The sequence below is a fragment of the Chiloscyllium plagiosum genome, unplaced genomic scaffold, assembly GCF_037043375.1.
Source record: "Chiloscyllium plagiosum isolate Xiang-an unplaced genomic scaffold, Cpla_swu_hap1 HiC_scaffold_2, whole genome shotgun sequence".
Lineage (NCBI taxonomy): Eukaryota > Metazoa > Chordata > Chondrichthyes > Orectolobiformes > Hemiscylliidae > Chiloscyllium > Chiloscyllium plagiosum.
Window position 1 is genome coordinate 134,684,871 of NW_028270140.1, and position 15,512 is coordinate 134,700,382.

Consider the following 15,512-nt stretch of genomic DNA (forward strand, 5'->3'; position numbering starts at 1 on the left):
TTGCTGTCCAAGGCTTGATAATTATGGTTCAAGCCATGGTATCACCATGGAGTAAGGAGAGGAGATAGGCCCCAAACGCTGCTTTAAATCAATGTAGGGACTGAATTGGCATTATCCAAGCTGAACCAGACTAATCATCTGCACCAAGGACATCCACACCTTGGGACGAGGCAATCAGAGCTAAATTTATACTGTTGATCTTGACCGACAAAAATTGTGTGAAAAAGTACGAGTGAGGAAGAAACCTCAAAGTTGCCTCTCTGAAGACAACTTTAAGGCCTATGCTCAGCGCTATCCCTCAACAATATAATGAGATTCGGCATCGCTTATAGAGCAGAATACAAATCTCTGGGCAACTGTTCAATATCTGGGTAAACTATGACAGCAAAGGACTGAATTGTCATCAGTGTCGTCTTCTTAAAGTTTCTGAACGTTAAGAAATATACATTTAGAAATAACAAATGCTCTGATACACATTCATTAAAATAGCCAATTCTACATGAATTGGTAAAATCTTTACACCAAAATTGCTGCAGATTGCTTGCGAAAGCCTAATAGCCTTGCCACGAAGCCACTGATTATATATTTAAAAAAAAACATTGTTATTCACTTTAGAGTTGTTAGTGTGTGAAGTGCAGCTGAGATATAGAGTGCCCATTAAAATCAGTGCATTAATAGAGAAATAATACTCCAATACACATACATCATATCAATGTTTGACTCCTGTGCTTAGACCACAAAGTCTATAAAATGGAAATGAACTATGAATTGAAGTATGAATACCAGCGAATGGATTTAACAATCTGCATTATCAGGTGATTCATATCTATTTATTGAATTTATCTCAGACTATCCTTACCTCCCAAATTTCAGGCTGCACCTACATCTTTCAACTTTCAGATTTATTCATTTCAATTATTTCTGATACACATCAATGAAATCTACACTCCACTTTCCAGCAGAACTGAAAATGATTAGAGTCTACATTTGTTTGAATAGCAGTCTGACAAGAATCCGTGCAAAAGCAAAATAGTGTGTTTCCTGGATATCAGAAATGGAGACAGAAAATGCTGAAAATCTCTGCTGGTCTGGCAGTGTCTATGCAGATGAAGATAGAGACTGTTTGGACCAGAATCTCAAAATCTACTTCTATTCTGGGTTAGAAAGCTGGAAGTGCCGATGATGGAACAACACTCACAGGTGGATTCGTGAATCACAAATCTGACTGAGGGAGAGTGAATGGCTGAGTGGTATTATTGCTGGCTTTGTAATCCAGAGACCCAGGTAATATTCTGGGAAACCTGGTTCAAATCCTGCTATAGCAGAAGGTAGTTCTGAATTCCATAAAAATCTATAATTAAGAGTCTCACGATGACCTTTAATCCATTGTAGATTGTCAGAAAAACCCAAACTAGTTTACTAATGTCCTTTAGGGAAAGAAACTGCCATCATTATCTAGTCTGGCCTACATGTGATTCCAGACTCACAACAATGGTTGAGTCTTAACTGTCATCTGGGAATAAATACTGGCCTAGTCAACAACACCCTCAGCCTGCAAATGAATAAAAAAAAAGGCTAACTAATCTTTGTTGTCCTGAAGATTTGTATGTTCTTCATGCCAAACATTCCACAAAAGAACTAAAGGGACCATCAGCACAAAAATAATTCTCATCAACTTGACCAAAATGTTAATTAATCACAAAACAATCATTACAATCCACTAAGAATGTAAAGATGAGCAAAATGTCACACACATGAAGTATCCTCTCATGTTGAAAGAATTGGCAGAATGAGATTGTTAGAATGTTTGGTACAGAGTTGCATTGCTGTATTTATTTAGTACAAAGCTCTGAGGTTTAATGGGGAATTCCATGGTAACCCCACCAGGAGACATGCGTTCTTCTGAGATAGATCTTGCTGCAGTTGTACAGGGCATTGGTGAGACCACACCTAGAGTGTTGTGCACAGTTTTGGTGTCCTCCATTAAAGAAGGATGATCTGGCTCTGGGTGGAGTGTATCAAAAGTTTACCAGACTCATTCCTGGCAGAGCAGGACTGGCATATGAAGAGAGACTGGATCAGGTAAGACTGTATTCAGTGTTGTTTACAAAAATGACACTTATAAAAGTTAAACATGATTAGATAGGATGGATGTTCACAATGAGTGGGGAGTTCAGAACTTTGGGGTTTTCACCCAAAGACTAATGTGCCTATGGAATTCTCTGCCTGAGAATGTGATTCATGCCAAAACATTGAATGTTTTCAAAAAGAGATTCATATTCTTATTGCTCAAGGAATCAAAGTGATATGGAAAGACAGTGAGAAAAGGGTACTGATTGGATGATTAGCCATGATTATATTGAATGGCAGAGCAAGTTTGACAGTCAAATAGCCTGTTCCTGCTCCTATTTTCCATGTTGCTAGGATTTGACTATATTTGTCACATGTACCTAAGTACAGTGAAAAGTTTTGTTTTGCAAACAGCATGGGGAGGAGTGGGGTGAAGATCATAGCAAACAAGGTTATACAGATCATGGGGTGCTTCAACAGAGTGAACATGTAAGGTTAGGGCTGCACAGGAGATGTACAAAACAAGATCGACATTAGATTTGAAATTAGAGAGGTCCATTCAGCAATCTTATAACAGCAGGGTAGAAGCTGTTCTTGAACCCGTTGGTGGGCGTTCAAGTTTGTAAAATGTTAGGAGTTCCTCTTGGCCACAGATATCATGCAATCACATGATAATAGAGGACAAGAAACAAACAAAGAAATTGCTGTAAAATCTCAGCAGGTCTGGCAGCATCTGTGGAGAGAAATCAGAGTTAATGCTTCAAGTCCAGTGACTCCTCTGCAGAACAGAAGGGTTCTGAAGAAGGGTCACTGAACCTGAAATGTCACCAGAATAGACACGAGACAGGGTGTCGAAATCACCCTATATGCACAATACTTAAATTGCTAACATCATTTGGTTTTCCATTGCAACTTCTTTCCAAAGGTCTTTCCTGAAGGGTGGAAAAGAAAATCACTAATCTAAGAATGAAATGTTCCTTCATTCCAATGCTAACCCTAAATTAATTTTATCACCTTCCAACACCTTTCATAATTAATTTTTGTTGCCTTAAATTTTGTATCTTCCACAAGCCAACTACTTCACAAAAGAATTACAGTGCTTACCAGCTCATTATCAATTCTCATCAGTTTAGCAAAGAAAGGGTAATAGATCAGGAAACAACCATTATAGTCTATTAAAAATGTGAAGATTAACAAGTTATCATGCACATGAAGTATCCTCTCATGAAGAAGTAATTGGCAGGTAACATTGTGCTTGGCAGTGAGTAACATACTGTGTTTATTCAGTACAACACTACCAGGTTTGATATGGATGTGACAGAGTCTCTACAATACTCTTTAATTTGTTCTTAACTACATTTTCCAACAGACAAAATACCCAACAGGCAAATCAGATAATGTGCATGCATACAGTGTGGCATAAAAATAGGTTGGTACCATACAAGCCCTATTTATAATGATCGGCTGTCGTTATCCTCCTGCTTCTTATAAATGTTCAAATACAACTTTCAGCTTTCTGGAATATTTATAAGATATGAGTTAGCTTGTACAACAGAGCTGGATTAATCATAAAACCAAGATTAAGGCAACATACTGCAACACCAAGTGTTACTTAGAATGACATTGTGAAAAGGAAAGGAACCTTGCTTTCAATTGCACGGTCGCTTTCCATATCATCACAGAATGATTCTGATTGTTCAAAGCTCAGGTCTTCAAAATCAAATGCACAGCCCGAGGGCAGGATTTCTGGCAGATTTCAGGATCCCACTATTAAACTATGGGATGGAGGGGTGTCCAAAGTCTGTGCAAGCACCTGTGATTTTCCTGCATTTGTCAAATAAATGCCAGAGAGGACAGGCTCACCACCTATTTGAGGGTGAGATGTGAGGTTGCAGGGTCTCAGAGAGACAGGTAGTCAGTTGAGAAGTGGGGGGCAACCAAGTGTACTGGGAAGAGGAGCGCCAGATGGCAAGGATAGCTGAGCTTAGGACGTAGTGAGAGTGGCAAGGTTTTCTTGGCCACTAGTGGTATTATCCACATGCACACAACCGCATCCTCTGTGGTGGGATCAAACCAACACCACCTTTGTACGTGCTGATGATGGCCAACCATCTGGTCATAGGCAAGAGACACTCAACACAATTGTTCTCTAACTTACACATTCACAGTTAATGGAGTATTTTTAATGGATAAGAATGCACATAAAAGGCAACAAAGGATGAGAAGTGATAGGGAAGAGGCATCTTGGTGCCAAAACAATTGCTCTCATTAGCCTTATCAGCTATTTTCTGTTTCTGCATCTTGTTCAGCTCATTTAGAAATGGGTGTCATTTGAATAATGAGCAATTTTTTCAGGAAATCCATTAGTTCCCTCTTCCCACACAGTAAATCTGGGTGATTTAAATGTTTTATTCTAAATGTTCTGTTTCTCCACAGTTTTAAGCTTGACTATTTTTCTCTCAGGCATTACTCTTCATGTGTAGCAAGCCAGAGCGGAACATTTATGTCAGCACCTTCTAATCCCATTATCTTAAATTAGTGCTCTGCAACTAAGTCCCTAAATCACCGTTCCTTTCAAAGTTTTTACAGGCCATCTATTTCTTCCCGTTGCCTATTTGATTGATCCATCAATTGTCCAAATTTGGGAAGGTGAGTTCTCGCAGCTTGATCATCACTGGCTTTTGTCACACATTTTTTGTGATTATGAGGTGCAATCTAACTTGTTGCACATGTTATATCAGACAAGGCAATACTTTTCATAAGTTAATGGCAATGGTTTTCAGAATCGAAAAAAAATGCTTCATAGACATTCATTTGGAATTCCAGTAAGGTGCCAGCGAGTTTAACAAAGTCATGTCTGCACTGTGCAATTAACATTTCAACCCTTGAGCATTTCTTGAAACTACTCCACAACCAACGAATCAGACTTAAGCTCTTCGATTCTGACTTAAGCTCTTCAGTTATAAATGGTGATGGACAGTAAAACAACTCAATGGAGGAGGAGGCTTCAATGATATCCCTTTTCTCAAAGATGGGGGAGCCTATACATTATTGCAAAAGACAAAACTGAAGCAATTAGTACAATCCTCAGCCCGAAATTGCCAAGTGGATGATTCATCCTGGCCTCCTCCAGAGGTCTGCAATATCACAGATTGCAGTCTTTAGCCTATTATTCATGCTATCTACTGTAAAGGCAATGGACCCTGGCAACATTGCAATAATAGTGCTGAAGATATGTGCACCAGAATTTATCATGCCCCGAGCCAAGCTCTTTCAATACAGCTACAACACCGGCATCAACCTGGCAATTTCAAAAAATACCTCAGTAATGTTCTGTCCACAAATAGCAGGATAAATTAAACTCTACCAGTTGTTGCCCCATTATTTTACTCTCAATCATCAGTAAAGTGATGGTGGTGATCAACAATTCTATCAAGGACCACTTGCTTAGCAACAATCCGCTCACTGATGTTCAATTCAGTTTCATCAGTGTCATTCAAATCCTGACTCATTACAGCCTCACTTCAAACATGGATAAAGGAGCCGAATTCCTTGGGTGAAGTGAGAATGACTGTCCATGACAGCAAGGAAGAATTTTACATCAAGGAGCCTGAGCAAAATGAGTCAATGGCAACTAAGGGAAATATTTTCTGCAGGTTGGAGTCATACCTAGCATAAAGGAAGATGGTTGGAGTCATACCTAGCATAAAGGAAGATGGTTGTGGTTGTTGGAAGTCCTCAGTTCCTCAACCCTCTGTATGGTAGTGTTCTAGGTCCAACCATTCTCAGCTGTCTTGTCAATGACCTTCCCTCAATTAGAAAGTTAGAAATGAGGATTCTCATGATGATTGTTCAATGTTCAGAACTATTCGCTCTTCCTCACGGACCATTTGCTGCAACATCTGGTCATTATCCAGGTTTTAAATAGATTGTAATAACATTTGTGTCACAATGTGTAACGAATGACCATCTCCAACAAGAGAGAATCTAACCACTGCTCCTTGAAATTTTATGTCACTATCATTTCCGAATGCCATGCTACATTGTCCTGGTGGTTAGCATTGACCAGAAACTGAACTAGACCAGCCATATCAATGCTGTGGCTACAATAGCAAGTCAGAAGCTAGGAATCCTGTAATGGCAGTAACTGACCTCTTGACTCCCCAAAGCCTGCCCACCAGTTACAAGGCACAAATCAGGAGTGTAATTTAAAACAAAAAATAAATCGAGGATGTGTTGGTTAGGTCATCATTCATAGCTTTACCCACTTGACCTTGAGAAGGTAGTGGGAAGATGCCTTCTTGAACCACTGTAGTCTGTTTCATGATTTCAAGATCTCTCTATTCCTGTGAGGGTGAAAGGTAAATCTGACAGGAATAGGGAACCCTGGATGATAAGAGATATTGAGATTTTGACCAAAGAAAGGAGGCGTGGCTCAAGTACAGGTAGCTGGGATCAAGGCAATTACTGGGGGTATATGGGGAAGACAGGAGTTTATTGAAGAAGGAAATCAGGAGGGCAAAAATGATGCACAGGATAGCCTTGGCTGAGAAGGTTAGGGTGAATCCAAAGAGGTTCTTTAAGTATATTCAAGGAAAAAGAAGAACGAGAGAGACAATAGGATCCCTCAAGGATCAAAGTGGACATTTATGTGTAGAACCACAGGAGATGTGCGAGGTCCTCAATGACTATTTCTCCTCTATGTTTACCATGGAGAAAGATATGAAGACTTGGGAATTGGTGACGGTACAGTCCATATCACAGTAGAGGGGATGTTGGACGTATTAGAATGTATGAAGGTGGATACATCTCCTGGTCCTGACCCGATTATATCCAAGAACACTGCAAGAGGTAAGAGAAAAAATTGCAGGGCACCTCACTGATATTTTTGCATCATTGTTAGCCATGGGTGAGGTTCTAGAACTGGAGGGTAGTGAGTGTTGTGCCATTATTCAAGAAAGGCTGCAAAGAAAAGCCTGGGAACTAAAGACCAGCAAGCCTAACACCTGTGGTAGGTATGTTACTTGAGAAGATTCTGAGAAATAAGATATACATGCATTTGGAAAGACAGGGTTTGATTAGAAGTAGTCAGCATGGCTTTGTGCTTAGGAGATCATGCCTCACAATTTTGTTAGAGCTTTTTGATGAAGTGACCAGGAAGGTTGACGAGGGCAGGGTGGTAGACATAATCTACATGGATTTCAGTAAGGCGTTTGATCAGGTTTCACATGGTAGGCTGCTCTGGAAGGTTAGATTGCATGGAATCCAGAGGATGATGGCAAATTGAATAAACAATTGGCTTAATGGTAGGAAGCAGTGGATAGTAGTGGGAGGATGCTTGTTGGATTGGAGTTCAGTGACTAGTGGAATGCGTCCAGGGTCAGTGCCGGGCTCATTACTGTTTATCATCTATATCAATGATTTAGATGAGAATTTATATGGAATGATTAGTAAATTTGCAGATGACACTAAAATAGGAGGTATCATGGACAGTGAGGAAGGTTATCAGAAATTGCAGCAGGACTTTGATCAGCTGGGGATGTGGGCCAAGATGGCAAATGGAGTTTAATACAGATAAGGGCAAGGTCTTGCATGTTGGAAAGTCAAATTAAGGTAGGATTTTCATGGTGAATGGTAAGGCCTTAAGGAGTGTAGTGGAACAGAGGGGCCTTAGAGTTCAGGTGCATGGTTCTCTGAAGTTGGAGTCACAGGAAGACAAGGTCATGAAGAAGGCTTTTGGCACACTGGCATTCATCCATCAGGGCATTGAATATTGAAGTTCGGAAGTTAGACTAGAGGGCATCAGTTTAAAGTTAGAGGGGAAAGAATAAAAGGGAACCTGAAGGGCAACCTTTTTACACAGAAGGTGGTATGCATGTGGAATGAGCTGCCAGCAGAAATGGTTGAGATAGGTACATTAACAACATTTAAAAGTAATTTGGACAAAGAAATGGATAGGAAAGTTTTAAAAGAATATGGGCCAAGTGCAGGGAAATGGGTTAGAGTGGATGGAAATTTTGGTTGGCATGGACACGCTTTGGCCAAAGAGCCTGTCTCCATGCTGTAGGACTCTCTGACTCTATGCAGTGCTTGAGGGAGTTTCAAAAGTTAAGTCCCACAACAGTGAAGGAACAGCAATAGGATAGTGACTGATGGAATTCGAGTCATAGAGTCATCGAGATGTACAGCACGGAAAAAGACCCTTCAGTCCAACTTGTCCACGCCAACCGGATATCCCAACCCAACCTAGTCCCACCTGCCAGCATCTGGCTCATATCCCTCCAAACCTTTCCTATTCATATACCCATCCAGATGCCTTTTAAATGTTGCAATTGGATTAGCCTCCACCATTTTTTCTGACAGCTCATTCCATACACATACCATCCTCTGCATGAAAAGGTTGCCCCTTAGGTCTCTTTTATACCTTTCCCCCCTCACCCTCAACTTTGCCCTCTTCCATTTACATGGGTGTATTTAAATCCATAATCACTGAAGAAGCTTGACATCACAGACAAAGCATCATATCCACAAATATTCAATAACTCTATAACTGATCTACAGGAGCAGCAGGATGTACCATCTATGATATGTACTTCAGATACTCACCAAGGTTCCTCAGATAACATTTTCCACAATCATGACTACTAACATCTGGAAGGACAAGGGCTGTGGATATATGGGAACACTAACACCTGCAAAATCCCCTACAAGCTATACATCATCCATACTTGGAAATATATCTTTCAGTATCACTGGGTCAAAATTCAGCAAGTCCTTCCCTTATGACATTATGAATCTACATATGGCAAATGGATACAGTAGATCAAGAAGGCAGCTTATCCCCATCTTCAAGGGTAATTGGAATAAGCATGTGGTGCTCCCGATGTGGTCTTCTGTACATCAGTGAGACCCAACGAAGACAAGGCATACATTTCACCAAGCACTTTCACTGGGCCCAAAATGGTCAGCCTGACCTCCTGCTCACTGCCTATTTCAATTACCCCTCCCACTCGCCCTCCAACATGTCCATCCTCCTCCTTTCCTGAAGTGAATCAGACCAAACATTAGAGGAACAACATCTTATCTTCCACTTGTGCAGCTGATGGCCCAGAGGACTTAACATTGAGTTCTTGAATCTCAAATAACCTTCGAAGCCATCCTGTGGCTCCCTTCCCAGCACTGCCATCTCCCTTCCATTCACCTGTCGATCCTTCCTTCCAGCTTCCAACAGGATTCATCCCTCCCATCGACTAACCAGGTTGTACCAAAACCTGTGCTCACCTGTCACTACCTCACTATTCTGCCATTCTCCCCACCCACCCAACCCCCTCATTACCTGTAGTGCCCAAAACTCACATCTGGTCCTGAAGAAGGGTTACACCTGAAATGTTGACCTCCTGGTTTGCTGTGTTCTTTCAGCCTCCTGTTTGTCTACTATAAATGCTGGTCTAGCCAGTGAAGCCCACATCCTCAAAATGAATTTTAAAAAGAAGTGATATTGTCTGTCCTGAATCTGTAACATGACTGATACGACAGGACACTCTTTCACAGTTTGTTTTTTGAAAGATGCTTCAAGGGTCATTGTAACTTTGATAATATTGTTAATTTCTGGATTGTTGATAGACTTGGGTATTGAGGAATCTACAAGTTGTTTGAGTCCTATTATCTTTACTGGAGTATGTGCTCTACATGACCCTAATGTGAGAGAATCACTGCTTTGGAAATCTTGCAAAGCGGTTTGCTCAAGTTATTTGTTGAAAATACAGGTCAGTAATGAACTTTTGGAAAACAGTTTTAGCTTCTATTAAGTATTTAGCTGAGGGTTATTAGTTGCACAATATGCATTAACTTTTCAATTACTGTTGGAGTGAAGTTGGCACCCACTGTTCTGCTTCTTTGATCAGTCTCTGAGATACTTTCAACAACAGAGTATTTAACAGATGCTTCACAAGGGTTTTAGTTCAGAATATTACAATTAATTTAAGAAATTAACTATTATTTGCCATCTGATTACGTTTGAGATTTTTATCTCAGTGTTTTATTGCAGAAATTTCACAGCAGCTCAAAATTATTGAAACTCCAAGTGGGCTGCCAGCACAAGGAGAGCTTCAATAGAGAAGGGAATAACGCCAAAGGACTGCCAGACATGAATGCTATTCTTATACTTAAAGCAGAAAGAGATCTTCTCCTGAGAACTATAGACCAGTGAGCTTGCCAGAAAATAATGGGATCTTAAAGAACATAAGTTTCGATCACGCCTGATTTTCTACAATTTTTATGCACTATTTCTATATGATAAAAAGTTAATACACCAAGGCAAAAACTAACACATATTATGACGACTAATCAACACAATTTAAAAAGAGAAACTCATGCTTGAGTGACCTTTTTGAAGACTAAAAGTAAAAGAGAACAAGAGTTGTGTTTCAGTGCAATAAATTTGAATGGTTGACAAGGCATTTGTTAAGGTACTACAGAATAAATACAGGAGAGTACACAATGCTGAGGGCATGTTGCTTCAGAGGACAGATGGCTGTCTGGATGGAAAGCTAGCTGCAAAGCAAAAAACAGAGAGTATGGGTTAAAGCACTGACTCAAACTGTGAAAATCTGGAAAGTGGTATTCCATAGAGATCAGTGCTGGAACCAATGCTGTTCACAATTTATATTAATGACTTTGACTTGAAAATCGAAGTACCGTACACTTAGGAAAATTGCAGAGCAGACAAAAACAGGAAGCAAAGTTAATCCAAAGCAAAAATATAAGAAAAAGCACTGAAGCATGTTTAATATGTTTTCAGAATGGGCATTTAATTGACAAATATATTTCAGTGCAGCTTAGTGTTAACTTTTTATTCATTCATGAGGTGTGGGTGGCACTGGTTGGCAACATTGATTGTCCATCCCAAATTGCCTGAGGGAAAGGTAAGGGTCAGCTACATTGCTATGGGCCTGGAGTCAAATGATGGCCAGCAGATACCCTTCCCTAAAGGAAGTTAATGAACAATTAACAGTATGGTCAATTAGACTAGTTCTTTATTACAGAATTTTACAATCTTCCCTGGTGGGATTTGAACCTATGCAAATAGATTGGCTCAATTGGAGGAGTGAGAAGATGAAAATATTGAACCTGTGTCCCAAAGGCATTAGCCTCGGGCTCTGGACTATTATTTCAGTGATTTACCACTTTGCCACCAATCTCTCAAAATATTAAGGAGGTCACATATTGTTTGGATAATAACAATTTTAATGTGAAATAAAAGCAAAAAGACATAAAGGTCCAGATCAGTAAAACTAGCAAAGCAGGAAAATAAGATGATGACAAAAAGCAAACTCAGTGTTGATGTCTATTTCTGAAAAGGTAATATTGAAAAGCAAGTTGTTGTGTCAAACATGCATCAGACTTTGGTGATATGACTCATGTAGCTGTTTCTGCAGCGACTGACAAAGCAAAGATACTCACAATTAAGCTTGAAGAAGCTGTCCAAAAAGATTTCAATCTCTATCATGGTTATGTTACATTTCCTAATATTACTTTCATTCTGGCATTAGCTCAGGTTTATTTCCCATACCCAACAACAGTGCTGTCTTCAGACCGCTTCAGCAGCCGTTCACACGGACAGCAAAACATCAAGTAAAAAACATGGATTATCATTTACTTTTAAAATATTATGCAGACAGCAAAGTAAAGATGGAGATATACACATGGGATTAATGTAGATGGCATTATAAATGAGTTTTAAAAAGTATTTTTTATAACTTCAAAAATCCTTGCTGTTTATGGAAATGGAAAAAACGTACAGAGGGGTCGCTCAAGAATAACTATGAATCAATATTCCATTATAAACTCAATTGCACCTCATTCAGACAGGAAGAGGTTTTCAAGGGATTTCATAGCAGGGTTAAATGACAAAAAAAAAGGAAGCTCATTGAAATAACTCTAGAGGCCAAGTCATCCTTTATTTACACATGGAAAATTCTTGACACTGCTCCAGCTCACTCAAAGCAAGTTCTCAGAGTGTCAGAATATCTGGCACTCCTTTTTTATGTCAGTCAGGGCTCCCTGATTGGACCACATAAACAGCCTCTATCAGGGAACTCATATTCTATAAGGTCCACCTGGTTGACCTCATATCAATCACTACACTCATAGCAAGTCAAATTATTGCTGAAAATCTCCACCTGCAAGTTCTTCAATAGCTGTGGTTATGCCTGACAGCAACTTTTGGATTTTACAGTAGCTTCTGTCAACTTAACAGCAGTAATGATGGCAAGAGTTTATTGTTTCACTGACTATACAAGGGGAAACAGAGGACACCATAAAATGCATATTGATTGGAGAAGAGAGCACAGAAAAAAAATGAGAGAGCTGGTACCAGAACTGAGAGGGCACGTTGATAAGGAATGAATAAACAATGAACTAAACTTGGTACTGCAGGCAAGCACACCGATAAGGAGCCCCAAGGGAAATTGCCCAAGGTAAATCCTGGATACTGGGTCAGGGAGGATGAAAAGCTTAGGGAGGGTTGTGGGGCTCAAATGAGTGGGACTTGCAGAACAGCCAGATGTAAAACAAGAGGAGGTGTGCAGTTGTTTGCAGGGTTAGCTCCTTAGCACAAGGGATACCCACTGAAGACAGTAACCTCCTTAATTTCTGATGTTTTAGAAACCCTTTACAAAAATAGGAATCCCGTTTCTGCCAGCTTGTTCATGCCAATTGTGGTTTTGACTGGAGCATAGCATTAGGATCAAACAGTTTTTTTTAAAAACAGGCTCAATTAACATATCCTGGTGCATTTATATTTGGTGACTTGCTGCCAATGTAAGTGTATTTTTCACTCTGCATTAAAGGGGGTGAGCTCAGGGATAGATCAGAGGTGATGGACTGGGATCATTTTAAATGCTCCCCTTTCTTCCTTCCTGCTTTCAAAAACACCCACAGAGGGGTATTTAATATTCATCATATGATGTTCATATATCTGGACATTTTTATTGTGGATTGGATAAAATTTGCACATGAAGTTAACTCCACCTAATCTAATAGTTCAGCTGAGGGGAAAACCTGAATCTGGAAATTGTCACAATAGTGTTCCCTCAATCAAGTTATTTAACAAGGCATTGCAAGCGGGCATCAGAGCTGCCCTGCTTTTGCCACGGGACTATGCCTACATCAGGAAACTATAAGAATTCATTTTGTGTTTTAAACAGCAGTCGCAGCTTTAAACCCACAGAACTCAGCAGCTGCCGGTCCGCCCACGTGACCGGGAGATAGGAGACAGAGGATACATCAAATCCACACTAGACCAACACTATCCATGACTCATAGTCCAAAACTCCGGAATTAATTAATATGGAAACCCATCTCCTAATCACATCAAGAGACTGACTGAAACACACCCATACCCATCGATACGGAACCAACCTGACACAAAGGACAGGCATCCACCAGATAGGAACAGACAGACCAATACACACCAACACCCCAAGGGAACAAAGGGGGGTGCTAGCCCCTGCCCTCACAGAGAGAGACAAGCAGATAATACCCGGACCCGTTTTACATAAACCAATTAGCACCCTATTGTGCGTGCCCTGCAATTCTCCTGGGATGGCAGGAAACATACTATTTGCACCTACTCCAGTGATGATGGGGAACTATCATCCCATTCATCCTCAAATTCCACACATCCTGGCAACTAAAGGTATATAATATGTAGCTGCATGCAGGAACAGCAGAGCAGCCGAGATTCGGATCTCGGTTGGTCTCCGCCGGCGTTACTGTAGCAATAAACGTTACAGATTGTTGAACCGCACTCTTGGCTCGGACTGATATCATTTCATCTGCGCTAACGATTGGGGGCTCGTCCGGGATAACGACGGCTGCTGGATCCCTGCGACGGCACTGGGTGAGTATCTTTACTCTTTTACTTCTCGCGTAAAAGTCTCCCAGTGCCCCGCAAGAGACTTCACTGCCGGCCGTTATCTGAACCTGTGAGCAGAGTGAGTCCGGCAGTCGTGTAACAGTAGAGTACTCTTTAAAAGTGTGTGTGTGTGTGTGTGTGTGTGTGTGTGAGTGATCCTTCGCGGGTGGGGGATTGGGGTCGCGGAACACTAGTAAAAGTGTGCGTGATTATTATTATTGTCGTTTATTGTCAATGTGCTACTGTGACTGATGGACTATCCTTGGACTGACGACTTTAGGTCCGAGACCCCGACAAATTGACCCCCCTGTTTAAAAACCAACCAAACAAGCCTTCCTGGTTGACCTCTGCAGTGGGAGTTCGGGAACCCCATTGTACGTTGAGCCCGGTTTTAGCGCCTTCCTTGCGTACGCAGTAGAGGCTGGGAGGTCTACGCGCTACAAGAAGGGAAGTCCTCCAAACCAGCCCGAGACGCGGGGCCTTTGGGCCAACCGGCGGTTATACGCTCTGCCCATTGACCTCGCGGTCCCAAGGTATTGGCCTCTGTAGGATCAGGCGTGGTTAGGTCTGACTTCACGCAACCCCCCCCCCCCCCCCCCTGCACTCGGGCCCCTGGTTCACGCCCTGTGTTTGTGGGGTACACACGGCCGCTGAATGTCAGGCGGTGAGAGAGAGACTCACGGAAACCTGGGGTTGCGCGCTCGGGAATCGACACGCGCCCCGTCTGTAACTATCCCCCCCTGCCCAGGTTGACCCGCGGGGCTAGGGTTCGACTTACAGGGAGTGGGCTCCCCGACTGGGAGATTAGTAAGCCAGTGCCAGCAACATCCCTTAGCACGCCTGCTAGCTTTACTTTAAAGTAGCTTCTGTTAAGTTACACCCGCTGCGCCCCTACCATGGGCGGCCGAAGACCTAGATTGGGGGCCAGAGGGTTTCCTTACCCGTTTTATAGCCGACAAGAATAAGAAACTTATTAAGACTATGCTTCATTTCAATCCTGATGAGTGCAAGCCAAAAAGCTTCAACCTCATGTCTCTTTTTAGACATGTTTTAAGTTCAGTACAACCAGACAATTATTTTTACAAGATGGTTACATTTTGGGGCTGTCAGTAAATTAGGGTAACATGGAAGCAGATTTGAATTTCACCGACAGCAAACTGGATTGTTAAGATTAAAGGTGTCCCTTCGTTGTTTTCGTGGGAAGGTATTCACACTTGTAGACAATGATACATTGTGTTAAAAGTGAATAGACTGTTAGTCTCCAAGTCTCAGGTATTGAGAATGCCAGACTATGATTTTTTTTGCTTTAAATTAGTTACTTGAGTCCAATAGTTGGAAACTAAAGGTTAGCTAATGAACATTTATATCTGGCTGGATACAAGAAGACTCATATGATTCATGCTGCCATGGAGGTTGACCTTGACAGAGGAGGGGTCTACAAAAAGCCATTTGTAGGACTGGGTTATTGGCTTTCCAAAAGACATCCCAGAAGTTCACAAGTTAATCTGCCAGAATCGAAGAGGAA